The 10,400-nt window shown below is 41.3% G+C and overlaps 1 pseudogene across 1 annotated transcript in view; it reads right to left on the bottom strand.

The window, feature by feature from the left end:
- Position 1: 1 nt before the first annotated feature.
- Positions 2 to 10,400, bottom strand: part of LOC119586030 — a 17,401-nt pseudogene continuing 7,002 nt past the window's right edge. The window contains exons 9-11 of the transcript XR_005229913.1: positions 10,105 to 10,378; positions 9,869 to 9,993; positions 2 to 9,703 (exon numbers count right to left, since the gene is read on the bottom strand). The product of XR_005229913.1 is annotated as an uncharacterized LOC119586030 (transcript). The remainder of the gene's footprint in view (positions 9,704 to 9,868; positions 9,994 to 10,104; positions 10,379 to 10,400) is intronic.

Here is a 10,400-nt window from a genome sequence, read left to right as displayed (position 1 = left end):
TCCCAAATTCCCGTTGGAATGTTGGAGATTCCACAATGCTAATTAGCTTCCTGTTTTCCTTATCCAATTGAACGGAAGGAATTGACTGTGTTGGCAAACTTGGCTGTGATATACAGTTCAACATTGTTCTGGAAGTTGAGTGAGGCATCAACATAACTTTATTGATATTCTTAAAGGGTGTGTCAATCATGAGAGACAATCACCACCATAGTTAGACATTGAGGTTCTGGCTTCAAGATTGTGCTTTATGCTCCCTGTCTGCAGCTCAGCCATGATGTGTTTACTTCCAAGGTTACACTGAAGAGGTAGTTCTCAGGCAGCAATGGAGAGATCAGCTCTAGGAAGCAATCCAGTCAGATGGCATTCTACGAGTCTGGCGCCAGCTAACCTGAACTTGTGTGTTCCTTTGGGGGTCTCGACGGTGATTCCAGCAACAGCAGGGGTTACTTGCAGGGTAGTGGTAACTTTTGGAAAAACGGTGTATCAATCTTTACAGTAGCATAAGCCCACTTCTTAGATCCAAATCCAGGTAGAAGGAATGAGGGTCACTGCTAGTGAAAATGATTTTAAATGAGGCTTGTTTATAGAAGTACTTGGCTTGGAAACGTCGAACATCAGTTTCTGTGGCCGCTGATAAGTCAGATTCCAAATCCAGGGCTCCTTGGATACGATTTGTTAACGATGTTCAGGCTTCCACTAACCATGTGCTTTCACCTTCCAGAGTAACAGCAACTACACCCTCGAGGCTCTCCAGAGATGGATACTTAGCTTCAATGGAGAACTGGCGTTCCTTGCTAAAATACGGTTGTCACGTCGAATTTGAAGTGGATTGAGCCAAAATGTAATGTGCATTAATCTTGTTGTCATTGACAGTCAAGTCAACCTCTACATTTCCAGTGCTGAGGCCCTCAAGATTAAGGCTTAGCTGAATGGTGTTATACAACCTTGTTGACTCAAGGAAAGCTTCCCCAGAGACTTTGTCAGCACTAAGCTGGTATTTCAGTTTAAGGTCATGTGTGGCAAAAGGTGCTTCAATTTTTACTTCCATGTCAAGGAAGGACAATGCCTGCATTTTTATGTCGCCTGTCAACATAACATGTGATACAGCATGGAATGGAGTATAGAATTCAAGTGAACCTGTATAACCTTGAGAAATGGAAGAACCAGCAAGATTGCACTTCAGGGTGAATTCCTCTCCAGCTACGTCAAGCGTGACATAACCATTGATCTTCTTTTTAAGGTCTAGGCTAATCTCACCAGTAATTGTAGGTGTTATATAAGAAGGAAGATGTAGTTCAGCATGGGCCATGATTTTCTTGTTTGCATTAGACCATGTGAATAGGCCACCCATCTTTTCCATGCCAGGGAATGGAGTGTGGATGATAAGTTTACCCTCAGAATATCGCTTTCCTTCACACTGGAATAAGGTGTCAACAAGGAATCTATTACCAAATACTTCTCCTTCCAGTAGTACACCCCGTGCGGTATCTTCGTTCTTGAAGCCTCCTCGCAATTTCAGGCTGTAATCATCAGACAGCTTCAGCATAAAAGCCATCAGGGACACTGATCGACGAACACGCAAGGAATGGTCACCCAGTACAGTGGATGACAGCGAGCCTTGATACCTTCTGAATCCAGGAAGAATGTTGCCTCCACTTCTTGCTCGTTTTCGTTTAAGTCAATCTCGACATGAATCTGGAGGTGATTATCACCTGGGAAGCTGTAATCCACATCATATTCCACTCCTTCATAATTTAGGGAGGGAATGTCAACCTTGCCCGAAAATCCAGAAAGGAAGTTGTTCTTACCTTTTATAGAGAAAGTAATCTCTTTGTCCTCTCCATAACCAACGGTTATGATACGTTCTTACCTTCACGCCCAAGACCAATGATCAGTGCTGGGAGGGAGTGAGTGTCGACTCAATCTTGCTTCTAAAGTAATAACCATTGTCTTCTCGTCTTTCAAGTGATTGCTTACATTGAATTTAAAATCATTGAAAGTGAGTTCAAAAGTGCCATCCCTTGCCTGAGTATTCAGTTCAGAATCTAATTTGAGATGGAACATCTTGAGCACTGCAAAGGAGGAAGACCCATGAATCATCACATAGAGTCTGTCATCATTGCGGAAGCCATGAAGGCTGAAGTCCAATGAGTTACCTTCAAATTCAAGTGAAAGACTAGCTAGTTCCTTCTCCTCAGTTCCTGTACCAGCAATGAAGTCCTGTACATCATATGAAGCAGCTATCCTGATATTTTGTCCGCTGGGAGGTGTGAATGAAATGTCAAAGGAAGCTTTACTTGACTTGATGTTAGCCTTTCCATTGAAGTTCATGTGAATATCGTTTCTTTGGTAATTAACTTGAGCCACTTTATTTTCATACTGACCATCAATATGAAGGTTTTTCACCACTTCAAAAGGTGTACTGAGATCAACTTTAAACGAACCTCCTTTTTTACCCTTCATGCTCAACTCCATATTGAGGCTAGCCTTCCTATCTCCACGTTGATATGTTGCATTAATTGACTTGTCCTTACCAGTAAGCTTATACTGCAGGTCTACCTCTATTGTTTCAAATCCTTCAAATGGTGTGGTAAGCATTCCTGAAATCTTATTTTTGCGAACTTCAAGGGTAAGGTTAATTTTCTTCTCATTCCAATCCAGCCCAGATAACAATTTGAAATTGTTACCATACTCAGCATTGCATATGCACGTGCATGTGACAGGGTCTCAAAGTTGGAGTCAAAGATCATTTCATTTTCAAGATGGTCATCAGTAGATTTCCTAGTCCAGTTTAGTTTGAATTCCTTTTTGTCACCATCTGTTGTCGTTCTTGAATAGTCAACTTCAGCATAAGCATCTGCAATATTGGACATGTTATACCTGACGTTGATTAGAATATCTCCAAGGAATCTAGATTTGGCCTCTATTTTTCCTTCAAGGGTTTCAAAACCATCACTTCGGTTCCACTTGGCATTAATGAAGGATTCTGAACGACCAAACTTTGCAACAGCTGAGATAGATTTTCGGTTTGGATGGCTAAAGTCATGACTGACAGTGAGTTCTGTTCTTTCAAATGTAGATCCTAGGAGTGGGATAGAAATCATTGCTGTATTACGAGATATTGTGGGGTTGATATCAGCAATGTTAACATCAATTTTAGATTCTCTACCATCAGCATTTATGAAGACAAAGATAACAACTTTGTGGTCAAAGTCATAATTTCCTGAAACCGAAACAGAGTTGTACTGGGGAATATTTGAAGTTGCTGACCATTCAAAGGATGCCGATTTCCTTTCTGCATTTCGTTCAAACTTTACTAGGCGATGGGAGCCATGATAGTTTCCATAATCAAATGTACCTTCTCCAGTGACTACACCATTAGCCTTGTTCCACATAGAGGTAAACAGAAACTCATTTGGCATGAATGGTCCAGCCTTGAGGCCTCCTTCAATATCCACATGAGCAATATCAATAATTGTTCCCTTCAGCTTCAGCATTCCATATTTGGACTCACGGCCAAGCTTAAGGAAATAATCTCTAGTGCTGCCATCTCGTTCAAATTTCCACTGGAGGTAAATGTTCTCAGCTGATGAATTTGTTGAAGAGAGTATCATGGTGGATTCTCGAAGAGTAAGTTTTCCTCTGGCATTATAAGTGATGTTGCCCATTGTGAAGGTTATTGTAGCATCATTTGGATTTTCAACATTCCAATTTCCAGATATATTCTGCCATGGGGCTGCTCGCCTGCTTGGAGTTGTAATACTCAAAGTGAAGTCTCCATGTCGTGGGCTTTGAAGGTCTGCATCATATTCAAGGTTAAAAGCATACAGTCTGCTTTGTCTAGGAATAATCTCCAGCAAAATTTTCTTTTGGGCGCCAGTCCGGTCTACTTCAACACGTGCATTGATGGTCCTAGCTGGTTCACGAAAAGTGTTCTCAACAGCAATATCAAGTGCACCCTTTTCTGGCAATGCTCCTGATCCAGTTATGTCGACCTTGAAGTGTTTTTCACCATACTGTGGTACTTCACGTTTAAACAGGAAATTAAGCTTGCTAAAGCCTTCACGATGGAAGTGGATGGTTGTGTGACGTTCTGCAACGTGAATGTGAATTTCTAGGTGTCCCTTCTGTTCAGGAGCATTCCTCTCAAATTCCATCTTGAAAACCTCATGACCATTCAGCTTGATAATATGATCAGCAGTGATAACAGTCTCACCCAAGTTAACATGGTATTCCTGGAGGTAGTCCCTGATAGGCTCAAATCGTGATGTTATGGTTATTTTTCCTTGAGTAGGGGCCAGGTTGATGGAAATTTCAGTATTCTGCTGTGAATTAGGTACAATAAGGTGAGCTTCAATGCCTGATCCTGAGTGTGACCAAAGAAGATGGAAATCAGAAGAGGATGAAGAGGCCTCAATCTTCATTGTATTCCTTCTCTTCAAATAATCAAGTTGGACATTTACAACTCTGTAGTTGTCATAGGGAGTTTCAATCTTCATGCTATAATTGCTTCTGCTACCAAAGGAACCTGATCCAGAGATAGTGATCTTCTGTTCATTGATGGCTCCACTGAGGTAGGCTTGTTTTGTCCCTTCGTCCAGTCTTCCAGTAAGAGCCAGGATCTCCCATCCCTGAAACTCACTCTTCACATTCACTTGAAAAGAATTTTTCTTTCCATCCTTTTCTGTTGTGAGTATGGCATAATTATCATTCCTCCTCCATTCAGCTTTGTAGGAGCCTTCACCAGTCTTGGTGATCTCCCAGGAGATCTGTTCTGCTCTTTCAAATGGAGTCTTCATGTTGAATCTGAGGGAATTGAAATTGCCAGCTAAAGATACTTGTCCTGCATCATTCATCATTCTCATTTCAAGAGACCTCTTGGACCGGTTAAGAGATCCAAACACGTTGAAATTATTGAGCCCTCTGAAAGGAGTTTGCAGATTAAAGTCCAATGTACTGCCAATGAACTTGCAAGACTGCAATAGCTTTAAGGTCTCCTTCTTTCTCAAGGGAGATTTCAATGTTTTTATTTTCACTGGAAAGATCAATCTTTGCTACAAACTTGGCATCAGTCCAGCCACTGAAAGGAGAGTTAAGGTTCCACTTGAACATGGCTAGCTTGTCTTCAATAAATCCACCTACAACAAAGCTGTATTTGTGATCATCTACACTGACACGGGATGCAAGGAGCTCCTCTCTGTTATCAACATCATACTTAATTTCAATGAAAGTGTTCTGGAAACCCTTGAAAGGAGTTCCGGCCTGGAAGGTGATGTCAGAGGCCCTTGTAGAGAGCTGCAGAGAACTGGAGAGAACGAAGTTCTTGTCATTGTAAGTGATGTTTAGAGTAGCACTCTTTTGGCTGGTAGTCCAGTTGTACTGAGCTGAAAGGGACACAGTCTTCATTGCATCAAAGGGAGTCGTCAGCTCAAAGGACATGTTGTCATTTGCATAAGTAATGCTGGTGGTAAACTTATAAGACCCAAATTGAATGACACCTCTTCCAGATCTGTTTCCATAGTTTAGATTGCCTTCAACAGCAATAGTATCAAAGCCCTCAAATGGTGTCTGGAACTTTATAACAATGTTATCATCACTGTATTGTCCATTTGCCTCGAAGGCCCATTCATTGGAATTTTGACTGATCTTAACAGAAGCATCCAATTTCTTGTTGTATTCATCAAGGTTTAGTGTATATTCAGCACCCAGGACTCTGAAATCCTCAATAGGAGTCATAACCTTAAAAGATCCATATTTCAGATTATAGCTACCCTCAACATACAGCTTTTTCATCAGTGAATCTCCTTGGAAAGAGATCTCAGCAGACTTCTTGTCAGAGATAATATCATAATGGGTATCCAGCTCTAGCTTCCTCCAGCCCTCAACAGGTGTCTCTAGTGAGAGGTGTAGGTCTGATTTCTTGGGTGTGAAATATCCACGAGTATCAAACTCAAACTTATCCTGGTTTCTTTCAACAACAAGGGAGCATTCCATTCCATTCTCAATGGCCTGGTAATTGCCATTAATGACAACATGCTTAATGTCTACTATTGGGGTTGTCAGCATCAGGGTAACAGAGTTGGTATTGAGTGAAATCTCAGCATTGAAGTTATACTTCAGACTATTCTTCTCAAATGAAGCTGTGACACTGTGTTTATTATTGAGGTATGTGTAATCACCATCCATCTTCACAGATTCAAAACCAGCAAATGGTGTTTCAACTTCAACATGGAAATTGTTGTCATTGACTGTGGAAGTCAGTGAGATATGCTGGTTATTTCCTTCCTTCATAAGATTGGCTTCAGCAGTTTTCACATCTCCAGTAAAGTCGTATTTGGCATCAACATCCAGGGATGTAAAACCTGGAATGGGCGAAGTTGTATGCAGCTTCATGAATCCTGTCTTATAGATAATTTGGCCTGTGAAATCTGCAGAGTAAGTAATGTCATTCCTTTTGAAGGTAATATGGAAATTCTTTTCTGTATCGACTAGATTAGCATCAAGAACCAGCTCAATATTAGCAGCATTTGCTAGAGGTGTCCTGATGCCAATATTTACCTTAGGCTTCTGAGTATTAAAAGCAATATCCCCATTGAGATGATATTTGTCAGAACTCTTGGTGATCTCCACATTTCCGGTCAGAAGGTTGTTGGCCAGAGAATAATCGCCATTCAAAGCAATCTTCTCCCATCCAGAGATTGGTGTTGTAATTTCACCAGATACTGCATTTTCTGCTACACTGACTTGTACTTCAAATGTTCTGATAACTGCTTCTTTGTTGTAAGTAAAAAGTGCCCTGTAAGGCATGGAGGTGAAATCAAAGTTTCCTTCCAAACTGACTGTCGTCCATCCAGCAATGGGAGTTGTGATCTTGGAATTGGCATAACCCTTTAGGGGACTATCAGCAGCTGTCTCTAGCTGCCAGTGGTAGTGGCGATCATTGCGGAAAGCCTTCACTTCGGCAGTCTTGACAAGGTTTCTCAGGTCCCAGTGAGCTTCTCCACCAAGAGTTCTTATAGCTTCAAATGGAGTAATGATATTGAGATCATCTCAGGAGCTAAAATGTTTGTTTGTCTTGATGTCTCCCTTTAAGGAGAGTTCTGTGAGCCAATTTGGCTTCAAACCCACTGTTTTCACTTGGCCCTGTAAGCTGTAGTTTGTGTCAACAGAAACGGTTTCATAGCCAGCATATGGAGTATTAATGGTGAGATTAATCTTTCCCTTGACTTTTCTGATGTGCAGTGTTCCTGTAACCTCAACCTTACGGTCATTCCTGGACACAAAGGCTTTAACAGCAGAACTGGAAATGAAGAATGAGGCCTTAAGGGTTTCCCATCCACTGAATGGAGTTGTGCCTTCGAAAACAATGGTTTGTCCTTCAAGTCGCCCAGACAGGTTGATTTCCTTTGAGTTACGGGTCATCTTAAGGGTCACTTTCTTTTCACTACGGAAGTCATACATTCCTGAGACAGACATATTGTCCAGTGTTGTAAATGGTGATTGGAAGTCGATTTCAACATCAGCATAGCTCTCCTGGTAGTTCCAACTGCTGACTAAACTTCCGGTTTTTCCATTGAAATCCATATTGATTTGGAATTCATCTGCATTGATCTTGCTATTTACCTGGTATTTCTGGGTGTTGAAAACCAATACTGTATGGGCAGTGAAGGGCATGACTTCAACATTGTACTCACCACTGAAACCAAGTTTCTGTACAGCTTCAAGAGGAAGTTCAGTTATAAGAGACCATTTAGCTTGTTTAAGGTGACCAGCAATGGTTCCTGTTATCTCATACCTTTTGTCAAAATCAAGCACCAAGTTCACTTTCTTTTCAGCTGAAATGATGTCATAGAACACTTCCAGAGAAACTGGTTTGGTAAGGTATGTAGAATCAATATGCAACTCACCATCTATCTTTCCTTGTTCATAGTTTCCTGTGATGTCAATAGTAGTTCTGTTAGCTCCTCGTGTTAAAACAAGAGTGGCAGTCTTTCTTGGCAGGAATTCAATGTTGAGTTTGTATCCCAGTGGCTGCCAGAATGGTGTTGTAAGAGTGGATGCAATGTATAAGAACGATGAGTCACATTTCAGAACAGAGGCAACTTCAATCTTCATTCCAGGCCTGTACTCAAAGATAAGGGTTGGTTTGTATTCAACACCATCATCTTGGTGATGTAAATCAAGTTTCATGTCCTCAGTCCAAGGAGTGGAAAGGGAGACTTGTGCATCAATCTGACGGGTATTTCCAGAGATCCTCTTGTCGAAAGTTCCCTCGAATTGCACAAGTTGGCGATCCCACATATACTCAAGTTGGTGTTTGTACAGAGAGCCAGCATGCATCTGCTTATTATCTAATTTGTAGACTCCATTTACAATGAAGGAATTTCCCCAGTTGAACCAATCATTGAAGACAATGGTATGGTCAATTACAACAGATTTTGTTCCTTTCATGAGGACTATGTTGGAGGTTCTTGTGTTGCCCTCCTTCTTGCTATCAATGGTGACTTTTATATCATCTAGGCCACTGAAAGTGGAAGTAACTTCAGCTTCAATGTTTGCTAAGCTCCTGGACACATCCAGAAGACCACCCACAGACACATGAATACGTTCAGAGTTGAAAATGACATCAACTGAGGAATCCATCTTGGTGTTAGTAACAGTGTGCTTGAAGGCGATTGAACCCTTACTTACTGGGCTAGAAACATCAACTTTGAATTCTACATCATTCTTGGAGACCATGTTTCCTTGAGCATGCACCTTGACACTACCGTATGTAGACCAGATCCTTGTCATCTCAAACTGTGATGTAAAGTGCTCTGTGTCATGGTTGTGCTTGAGAGATGCTGTCAGAGGGTAGGTGAAAGGAGTGATAAAACGCACGTCTCCAGAAATGTCTGTAGTGTCACTGTTGACAGTCCTCTGGCCAGTTACATTAAGCATGATTTTCTTCTCCCCAATTTTACCTTCAGTTATCAAGTTGAGACTTTGTCCACTCAGAGAGTATTTAAGATTGGCATTTATCTCAGGGATCAAAGAAACAGGGGTGTCAACTTTAAACGCCAGATTGATGTCATGCACATCACCGAGGTCCACGTGACCCGTGGCAGTAGCAGTAGAGATCTCTTGTCCATATTTCACTTCAAATGTAGTAGACAATTGCTTATTGAGTAATTCATGATGCAATGCCACAAGGATGTTCTCTGTGACAGGGGAAGTGAAGGTAGCTCGAGCATTTACACCATTTGTGTTAGGAGTGAGTTGGAAGCTGCCTTCCATTTTCTCTTGGTTCCAGGCACCCTCCAATTGAGTCTTGATGGTGGAATCAACCATGTTGTGATCCAGAGAGAATGAGATACGCTCATAGTTATCAAAGGTGCTTGTGAATGCAACTTTGGTGGAAAGAGCATTGGTAAAGAGTCCAGGTTCTACCTTGCCAGTGACAGTAAGTGCCATTTGCTGTGTGTTCCTCCATGTAGCAGAAAAGCGACTCTCAACTTCATGATCAGTGATGGAGAAGGTAAAGGTGGCATCCTGTTTTTTCCCAGCCTTGAATGGCGTCTGCACTGTAGCTGCCAGCGACTTGGTATTCCCAAGTGTGTAGTGAACATTGACAAAGATTCTCTTGTCAGCAGCCCATTTAGTTTCCACCTCCACACCACTGTCAATTAGCTTGCCAATGATGGACACTTCCCTCTCGCCATATCTGTAATTATAACCATAATATTTCTCACGGCTGTAAAAGCATCTTGTGAAAATAAATGAGGGCTTCTACTAGAGAAGCAAATAATTGCATTTATCTGTATAGAAACTTTCTGTCCCTGTCTGACATGTGTACGGAATAAACTAAATATTACACTTTAATTCTTACCTAAATGCCGCTCCGACTTCGCCATTAGCAAACTGTCCGTCAATGACGAAAGCTTTTGTAGGATCTACATCTTTGTCCCATTCGGCAGCAACATGTAGTTTCTTCATGTCCTGTGTACTGGTTACCTAGTATTACATGGAAATGAATTGGAATGAATGGTCAAATATTTAGCTAATACTAGGTATAAAACAGGTTTTCTCAGAATCAGGATGATACTAATAAAATATCATATTTACGTGGGCATTGACAAGAATGTGTTTGACGAAGTTCGATTCAATTAGGAGGAAGTGCGGTGCCCTCAAACTTGGCCATGTATTCGTTTCCTGTCGGAATTAATCTTGAAGTTAACATTGGCTTTGTCCTCGTCTGCATAGATACCGAGGTTGGATTTCCAGTCGAAGTCAGATGTCTTGAAGAATCCATCGACAATGGTATTGATTTTACCGGCCACGGAATTATCCTTAAGTTTCCTTCCAAAGCCATTTCTTTCTCATTAAATTCAGCAGTCACCTAGAAAGATTCACTAATTTAG

This window comes from Penaeus monodon, chromosome 20, assembly GCF_015228065.2.
Source record: "Penaeus monodon isolate SGIC_2016 chromosome 20, NSTDA_Pmon_1, whole genome shotgun sequence".
NCBI lineage: Eukaryota > Metazoa > Arthropoda > Malacostraca > Decapoda > Penaeidae > Penaeus > Penaeus monodon.
The sequence above is the reverse complement of the archived record's forward strand: the minus strand, read 5'-3'. Positions and strand labels throughout refer to the sequence as shown.